Source organism: Pantherophis guttatus, chromosome 8, assembly GCF_059756535.1.
Source record: "Pantherophis guttatus breed Tessera chromosome 8, ASM5975653v1, whole genome shotgun sequence".
Classification (NCBI taxonomy): domain Eukaryota; kingdom Metazoa; phylum Chordata; class Lepidosauria; order Squamata; family Colubridae; genus Pantherophis; species Pantherophis guttatus.
In genome coordinates this window covers 24,181,533-24,191,530 of record NC_142070.1, presented here as the reverse complement: position 1 = coordinate 24,191,530, position 9,998 = coordinate 24,181,533, and the positions used below count along the sequence as shown (strand labels likewise).

Below are 9,998 nucleotides of genomic sequence, written 5' to 3'. Positions count from 1 at the left end.
GGTTAAATCAGTTATTCTAAGGTATTAATGGTGATGAAGATCTATTTACATAGCATCATGATTTTGACTGGTACATTACAAGATGATAGATTCCTACTCCATTTTATATATAGAACTGAAATTCTGTACAGGTCAAGCTGCAGGGGAAATGATGAGAAAAAATGTCAGGAATAAACAGTAAGAATATATATTTACTTTCAGTTACACATAGACTCACTTATGGTAAATATATTAATTATGGGAAAGATTTCAGCATACATAAACAACATCAGTTCCCCATTCTTAATATGGAGAATATGGAGCTAGAACATAGATATTTCATTTTGATACTTATTTGAGTTATTCACTATTATTTTTGTCCAATAAAATGTATAAAATTCCCACTGTACGCAGTGCATTTATTTATTCTAAAACCGGTGGTGAGAAGGCTACAGATATGTGTCAAAGAGATAAGTGGAGACTATTGGCTTTTCCCAAATCCAAAAGTATTGATTGGTGTACCATACTGATTGTTTCTTGGTCTGTAGCCTATAGTCTATATGCTACAGTTGACCTTTCTGTAATGCTTCAAGGTCTTTATTCTTAATAAGATGGTGAAGCCAGTGCAAAATACGGACAAATTTGGGACAAAAAGAAAGTTTGATTTCACGTAACCAAGTTTTATAATTACAGATCACATGACTATTCCCATAAATTTAATTTCTTCCTTATGTCATATTGACAATCAAAATTCTTTGGGGGCGGGGCTCTAGGGATAGGCAAAGTTTTGGGACTGAATATGATCCTGGACTTCAAGTTACATTTTCTTGCTTTATTTAATAAGTACAGCACAGAAAGGAATTTTCCCACTGTCTTATTTCTATCTGCTTCCAGCTCTTATATGTAGCATAACATAGACGAAACATTAAAAAATGTGTGCAGTACTGTAGTAAGGAGATAGTCCTGGATAGCTTTTACAGATAAATACTGTCTCATCCTTGAGTTCAGTGGAAATAACCATAAGAAAGCCACTAATGTTTAAACAAAACCTTAGAATTATTATAGATGTTGAACATCCCAAATAATGGTAAGTAAAAGTATATAGCTTCAGTGTAATAGTCTCTTTCAAGAGAAGCTGATTCTAATGACCAAACTTAGGGAAAAGTCTTGTTTTTTTAAAAAAATTGAGATCTATTTTCTTTTCCAGCATCTTTTCTTGTCTTCTAAGATCATGGAGATTGGAACATTATTACCACTTATACTCAGGTGTATAAACTGGTAAAGGTATAGGACACAATAGCTGAATCCCAACATTGAAAAGAAAGGGACTGTGGCATATTACATATGGCAAAAAGAAGAATGCTTACAGAGACATCTGCACGTTAATTGTGGAATAAAGAAATATCCCTCAAAGGTATACATTTCCCCTGTGCACTGATTTATTATAATTACAGAGTTTATCTATACCTTTTTTCTTTATCCAGCCACATATTTGGGTTACTTTAGATTAAAGTATATGTCTTGTTAATTATGGCATTTACTTCTCAAAATGTAATTGGTGTCTGGTGCTCTTAAGCTCTTATAAGTCTTCTTGTCACTGTTTCAAGGGGGGCTGTTTAATTTGCCTGGGGTAAGCTGAAATGGAAAGTACCGTCTTACTTAAATAATTTGAGTTTCTTCTTGTGGCTTTAGTGATTTAATATCATTCTGGTGTGGGGAGGAAAGGAGGAGGAAAAGGAACAGATTTTGGAACCTTGTCTGCCAAGTCTTAATCAAGTCCCATGCTCTGTGCCAATAATAATTTTAATGGGTTTATCATGTATTCTGACAAGATAAATGTAGAAGTGTACCAAACAAAGTAGCACTGGACATTGTAATTCAGTAGATCAGGCTGACAAAGATATTCTCCGTCCTTTTTTCCCCTCTCCTCTTTTCATCTTTCTTCATTTCAAGAAACTATCAAAATATTAGGGGGGTGGGGTGTTACAGAAATTTCCTATAGGAAAAACCTCCTGTGTTGGTGTAATATTCTAAGCTTTTAGTTGAGAGTAAAAACAAAGAGGGACACATACAGTTTGCAAAACAATGCACAGAATAAAAATACTGAGATTTTTCTTCTTCTCTCGCCATGGGGTCTATCATTGAAACTCAATCCAGAATCATTCAAGTTCAATAAAATAACTTGCGTTTTTTACATATGAAAATTTAAATTGTGAAATCCAGTACCTACAGATGTGGTTATGGTCACCTATTTTATTTTTATGAATGAATGAATGAATGAATGAATGAATGAATGAATGATAGATAGATAGATAGATAGATAGATAGATAGATAGATAGATATTGGCAATTGTCTTGCCAAAGTTTCAGAAGTGGTTTGCCATTCCCTGCTTCCTAGGGCTGAGACACAAGGTCACCCAGCTGGCTATTTGCCTAAGTAGAAACTAGATTTCATGGTCTCCCAATTTCTAGCAATGCCTTAAAATGCCTTAAAATTCATTAATCAAATTTATGGTGGATTGGGCTGTCAATGGCTACTATTCTAGATGTTTGTATAATATCTCCTGAATAAAGGACAAATTTATTAAATAGTTCTGGTTGAAATGTAAGATTTGGAAACCTGACTGCTCTTTAGAAGGCCAGATCCTGAAGATGAAACTCAAATACTTTGGCCACCTAATGAGAAGAAAGGACTCACTGGAAAAGAGCCTAATGCTGGGAAAGATTGAGGGCAAAAGAAGAAGGGGACGGCAGAGAACGAGGTGGCTGGATGGAGTCCCTGAAGCAGTAGGCATGAGCTCAAATGGACTCCAGAGGATGGTAGAGGACAGGAAGGCCTGGAGCAATGTTGTCCATGGGGTCGCAATGGGTCGGACACGACTTCACAACTAACAACAACAAATCATATATATCAAAGCATATAAATCAAATTTTTTTTAAAAAAATCAGCAAGCTTCCTGAACAGATCTACTTGGCTACTGCGTGACATAGAAAGTGGACTAAATGCTTATCCAGCAAATTCTTAGGGAAAGACATGTAAATTATTTCAGTGACCAGCATGCTTAAAAGTCAGCTTTTGCAGGCATTAATTCCAATTAACAAATTGCCACTTTTCCCTGAACAATTATTCAAAAAATGGGCTTCTGACTAATTTTTTTTCAATTCCAGTTTGGTTCAAAAAAGGATAAGATAAATATATGTAGGTATTTATTTATTCTATTTTCATACTGTAACAATCTCATGACTCTGATATTGCAATAAAGGCAACAGAATTAAAACAATATTCAATCAGAATTTCAAAATCAAAGTAGGAGAGAAAAATAATAACACATGATGACACAGTGCTAAAAGGCACCTCAAAAAAGATGTATTTTTCATAACTTCCTACAAAGTATCATGGAGGCCAGATCAATCTCAGCGGGGGACAGTCCAAACCATTGAGCTGCTATACAGAAGCAGCACCTTCTAGCTTCAGATCCTATAACACCCCAGAAATGAGGGACAAGGATCTCTAAAAGATCTTACAGGGCAGGTAGAATCCAACTAAAGATATTGAAACACCAAATCATGAAGAGTTTTAATATTTAAATTTCTATTCATAAATTCTGGAATGTAGGACTATCATTATGCAACTTTAAGGACTTTCATTATAATGGAGAATTCTAAATCCCCCCCCCTTTTTTTTTTCACTGTTCATCACAATTACAATAAGGATATTTCCTCACTAATAAGAGCTACCTCAATAACTTTTTGGAATTCTTACTCTTTTTTTTTTCCTAGTGGAAAAATTTAATCTGGACTGACTCTGTTCCACAAATCTATATGCACAGGGATTGTCTTTATATTATTATGTGATACAGAAGGAACTCTTACTAATGACTATGTGGTTTACACTGTTATATCTAATGGAACCAACCATCTCACTGTATGTGAGTTGTGCAGCTATATAAATTTGATAAATAAATAACCTATTCTGAAGAAAAGAAAATAGGGACAACCTTGTGGAAATCAACGCATATATTATTTATTTATTTGTTTGTTTGTAAAATTTATTAGCCACCCTCTAGACGCAGAGTACCTCTGGGATGTGATAATTGATGTTTCTTTTCTTTTTACATTCTGCCCAGAGACATTGATTTAGAATAATATTTGCAGAAAAATGCTTTTCAACTAAACAGTACAATTGTACCTCTGTACCAGGGGTGCTATTCAGCAGGTTCTGACAGGTTCTGGAGAACTCGTAGTGAAAATTTTGAGTAGTTCATAGAACTGGCAAATACTTCTGGTTGGTCCCAGAGTGGGGTGGGAATGGAGATTTTACAATATCCTTCCCCTGCCACATGCACCAAGCCACGCCCACAGAAACAGTAGTAAAAAAAAAATCCACCACTGCTAGGTACTCATCACTAATTGATTCCGAGAGGCGCAATGAGTATCAAAAATGATGATTATCAAACAAAATTTTCTCATAGACAATAGTGTAGTGAGTCACAAGGCAGCTGACAACAACAGGTCCAACCTTTGCATTGAATACCAAACAAAGGATGAGTACCGAGACAAAATTTTCACGTCAAAATGCATTGAGTACCAAATTCAATGAGTTTCAAAGCAATTGAGTACCAAAGCAAGGTACCACTGTAATTCTCACTAGAATTTGGGCACCCATATGATATCATAAACCTGTGAATAATGTACTAGAAGTCTTCTTTTTTGAAAGAACTGTGAACTATTTTTAAACCCATAAAGGCAATAAAAGTTTTCAAGTTATAATTGTCACAAGTCCAACTGTTGAAAATTCCTTTTATTTTTAATCCAGAATAATTTTGTCTTGTGTATAGCAATAGTTAAGTAACTTGAGAAAGCTAAAAAGGATTCCTATAGATATGTCTGTCCTCCAGGCTATTAATAAAGAAAATGATCTATCATACAAAAAAACCTTTATTTTGTAGTCACTATAGACTCAATTTAATAGAATTTAGCAATCAGTTTGAGGCATTTCTCAACATTCAGAGGTTTCATTTTGGCAATCTTTTCTGAAGAGTTCCCCTCCCCATTCCCCCAAACCACAAATACTTAGTGAAAATATACATAGTAATTGTTCTTTCCTGTAACCTCTCATATACCTTGCTGACATCAGCTCAATTTGTGAAATAAGGCATATTCAGTCATCCTGCTTTAAGGCTAGGACCTTCCTTTCAGTTATAGTCCTAACATGCAATCCATTCTTTAGCCTTCATCATTTTTGTTAATTGTACTTTTAGATTTCTCCTTTTTTCTCTCTCCCTTCTCTCCATTTCCTGTTTTATTTATCCAGATATGATAATAGCATGACTTACATAAAATTTGCATGAATGCATCTATAAATAGAACATATAAAAGAAGGATTATTGATGGAGATAAACTAACACACAGTAGACCAATTACCCCTGCTTGAAAGAGATTTTAATTTTCTTTTTCTGCGATGCCTACTTGAGACAAGAATGCTGTCTGACTCACTTGCCACAGACAGAGGCTATCATAAATCATTTCAACACAAATTGCCAACTTCTATGTAAAAATTGGATTGTTTTGGCATGATTTAAGCCAGAGGTTTACTTTAAATTTAAGTCAGAGGTTTATTCTCTACAAATAAAGATCCATTTAATAAACCCAACTATTGTGGTTTGTAATGCATGGCTTCTGGCTTTATATATTGGGCAAATCCAGTCAGACTTTATTCCATAAGTCAAATAAAACATGATTTAGTGAAATATGTAAACCCAGCGATGGTGTATGGATGATCTGCATATCAAAATTGGAGATCAGACTGAAGAGCATTGCATTTGTAATAGTAACACATCTCTATATCAGTATCTTTTCATCTTTCATATTTTTGAATATAATGCAGCAAATTTTAATTTTTGATGTAAACTTACTATGAAGATTCTTAATTTTGGACTTGAAGGAATAGAATTCTATGAAATACAGAAATAGGGAGATGTTATCTTTGTCTGTATTAAAACTTGCACTTATGTAATTTATAATGCATTAGAACTAATAATGTCCACTTTTCAGGAAACATCTTCTCTGGATTCATCTTCAAATCAGAAGATATGTTATTTGGCTACTTTGTTTCATGAGACAATTTTCTTTCATGAACCGATTATTTAAGCAAAGTAAAAAAGTTTATTTTTTTTGTCACACCCATAAATTGAGCATGGATTAGACAGGCACAAAAAGTGGAACATCAGCAATACAAGTCACAGTTCAGATGACAAATAATCATCTGAACTCCCTTTTTATTACTCTGTAATTCCTTAATTTGGGATTGAGCTGGGGCAACTGGATGGAGCTGAGTGTTTACTGGCTGGATGGTCTGAATCAACAAATATATAGACAAATAAACTATATGTTTCTATGAAATTATCTTTATTCTGATTTGTAAGGAGAATTGTGTGTGTGCATTTGAGTCAATTTTTGACTCTGCCTAAACTAATCTCTGCAGGCCTTTCAGCAAAGTTTTGCCAAGTGGTTTGCCATTGCCGGCTTCTTATGGCTCAGAGAGTGTGATGGGCCTAAGGTCACTCAGCTGGCTTCATATCTAATGATCTCCTGGTTTCTTGCCTGATGCCTTCACCACTATACCAAGCCAGCTTTTAGAATTAAGAGCTGAATTTGTTTTTATGTCTCAATATTATGAGCCACATAGTTATTTCTCTACATAAATCTTACCCAGTACAGATAAAACAACAACACATGGTTTACTTTTGACTTCAGATCAGTAGATAAATCTGATTCATAATGACAACGGACCTTGGCATTTCTGTAGTTGTCTAACAACAAATATGACTTCATATTTGTTGATAGACAATCAATTTTATTTTGTTTTAAAGACCACCTGATACAAAACCTCAATTCATTTGCTTAGTTAAAATTTTCCCCATTTTTGGTGTTTTTGCTGTAAGACATTTGTACCCCAACCTGACATGTGTAGGCCTGTTGCACATGAACACATTGTATCTGTCAACAACCCACAATTGTTGGTTGCTAGCCAGAGAAGAAAAAGGGTCCTTTCTGTTTCTCTCACTTCTCCTTATATTTGGTGTATCCTAAATATCTATCTATCCCAAATTACTGACAAGGAAAGGAATAAGACTTATTTTGGAAGTATGGGTCAGTAACACTGTCAAAGGTCTCCATGACTGGGCATCCCTCAAGGCCCATATAAACCTGTACAATTCCTACTGCAAATCACAAAAAAGATGCACTATTGTTCCATCAAATATTGTTAAAACAGATGTCCCAATCTCTCTCTCTCACTCTCTTTGCCATATTGGCTGAGGCATCTGGGAGTTTTGGAAAGTCACACATTGTACACCATGCAAGCTATAAAGTTGATTTATTATGTCAAGAGCCATATTTGCTTTTGAGTAGCAAACTAAAATTTGCAGCGAGTGCATCTATTTCTAATCGCTTCAAACTGCATCAAAAATATCAAAATACTTATGCTAGAAAAAAAGCAATATTTGGTATTTATATCCTTCATATAGCAATGTTGATAAAGACGATGCAAATGAAGATAATGAGTTAATTATCTAGAGGTTTCTAACTTGTTCTTGTTCCAATGCTAATTTTAAAAGTTTAAAACATTTGATAAAATCTAGTTTTAATGTAGGTCTCACCAGAACAAATACTTTTAATTTTATATAATGTAATTTTATTTGTTTCTTTGTCTCATATCCCACTTTTTCCATGCCAGATGCCGTATACCCAAGCCCCAAATCCAAAGCAACCTATATACTGCTACAGTACAGTGCTACTTGGTACAGTAATCGTTGCTATTACTGTAGTAGCAATATATACACTGTTATCATACCAATTCATTAGTATTCCATGTGGAGTTAAAATTAAACTGTATGTGCAGTGGTTAGACTTCAAACATGAACCTTAGACAACATGGATGAGTCTATGGGAGGGAAACTGAAATGAGCGGATCAAATAATTCATCCCATGTGGCTTAAGCCAGATGTAGGTTCATATAAGAGCCACTGACAGACACTCACATGGGAACTGGTTTTGCATAAGATTTATTTAACCTTTTTGAAAAACGTCTCCTGTGGGGCAATGGTGCCAAAGAATGTTGGAAAATTGTGAGGGTATGAGAAAAAAAATACCTAGTTTCTTTTTTAAAAATTGGAGCTTTCCCAGGTATCATTTACATAAAACAAAGATACAACTCATAAATGAGAATAGAATAAGCTAATATTTGTTTAAGGCAGCATTGCAAGCAAGAAATCTGAACCAACTTGATTTACTTCATAGAGGAAGAAGTGAAGAGATCCTTGACGTAATAAATACACAAAAAGAATACCATTTATAATACAGTAATTACAACCTAATTCTAAATAATAAAAAATAAATAAGATGGCCAAGTTCCAAGTATCTTAGGTTGGTTGAATCTATGTTGAATCAAAATTATTCCAAAGGACTTTCTTCTTTTTTTCAAATCCTTATATTTTCCTCCGTAATAGAGATTGACTATGGATATGGCTAGCATTTCATAAACTCAGCTGTGGTTTAGAATCCATATTGTGTCCACTGTGTTGGAAATTGTTTCAGAGTATTCTCCTTTTGGTCTAAATTTGAGTCTCCCTAACCTAGCTGACGGACCTTACATCTCCCTTTATTTCTCCTTCTCTGAGCAATTTTTTGGGTAATTTCTGCTACCATAATTCTCTATTCCACTGACAGAATCTGGAGCCAACCATCTACTCTAACATTCTGCAGCCCCTACATTTTTAGTTTGAATTGAGCCCTTACTGTGAAAGAGCCTTTTGATCAACTTTGGCTGAGGTCTGTTTAGATTTAGGCCTATTTGATTCTCTATTGGGCCTGTTGCCGAGCAGAACAGTCTAGTGCAGCTCTCAAGCAAAATCCACTAGTAACTAATATATTTCATTGCATTTATTGCCTTAAAAAATATCTTCTCTCTGTCTTTTAAATCTCTTGCCAAAGCTAAGCAGCTGGAGGGGGTGGGAGAGAGGAGAAACACCCTTCTGAAAAATGAATGAAAGTTTCTGTTTCTTGAACATCTGGGGCCCATTAGTGAGAAGACTGTAACTGAAAAGCACTTTGACTAGGCCGCTTTCAGGCTTCCACTGGTAGACATCTGATGAACGGTCTTGGTGGCTGACGAAAACTCAGTTGTGGAAAGGCCGTTTGCCAGCAGCTGCTGTTGCTGATATCAGAGTGCGAAGTGCACTGCTAGGTGAAAAGACTCCCTGGAGGACTGGAAGCATTGCTGTCTCAGAAGTCAAAGCCATATGAAGTGATGGTGGCATGTTCGAACACACCAAGAAAAAAAAGTCTCCTGCCTATGCATTATTTATTACTTTCCTATATTTATATAATATTCCGTTTCCTGAAAGTAATTTGTTTTGGATTGTGTAATGCTGGGCAGAACATCAAAGGTATGTTAATCAGTGGTAATAAAAGACTAAGATTTTCTGGCCACTGAGGTATTAAATATTGCTAATAAATTACAGGGTTAGCATTTTAAATGAGCTATCGCTCGAAAAGAGCATCAACACCAAGGCCTAAAAGGACTAATTGCCAGGGCTTGGTTTGATGGGGACTTCCCCATCAAACCAAACAAGTGTATTTTTCTTCTAAAAGTTTTAAATAGTACAGGATATAATAACTTGTAAAAAAATGAAGAATTAATTGCCTTTCATAGTTCCATCTTCACCTTTAGGGCATTTTGCTGATCATTGACATTTTTAATATTAGTTTTTCTTTGGGCATATAATGCGGCAGGATGTTTCCAGGCAGAGGCTTTTAGTTAAATCCATCAAACAAAGTTGCCTGGTTATTTCAGGTTTTTATCTTGAATGGATCCCTTTTTTAAAAATAAAATAAAATAAAAGGGAAAGAAATAATGGTGAAATAATTGAGAGCTTTAAAGAAAAAGATTGGTCCTCTATCCCAATTACATCTCATGAAAAAAGCTAATTTTTGTTACATCTTCTTCTTCTTCTTGT

At 34.9% G+C, this 9,998-nt stretch overlaps 1 long non-coding RNA gene across 1 annotated transcript in view; it reads right to left on the bottom strand.

Moving 5' to 3' along the window:
* Nucleotides 1-9,998, bottom strand: part of LOC117679934 (uncharacterized) — a 119,154-nt gene that overhangs the window by 1,458 nt on the left and 107,698 nt on the right. The gene's annotated exons all lie outside the window — the stretch shown is intronic.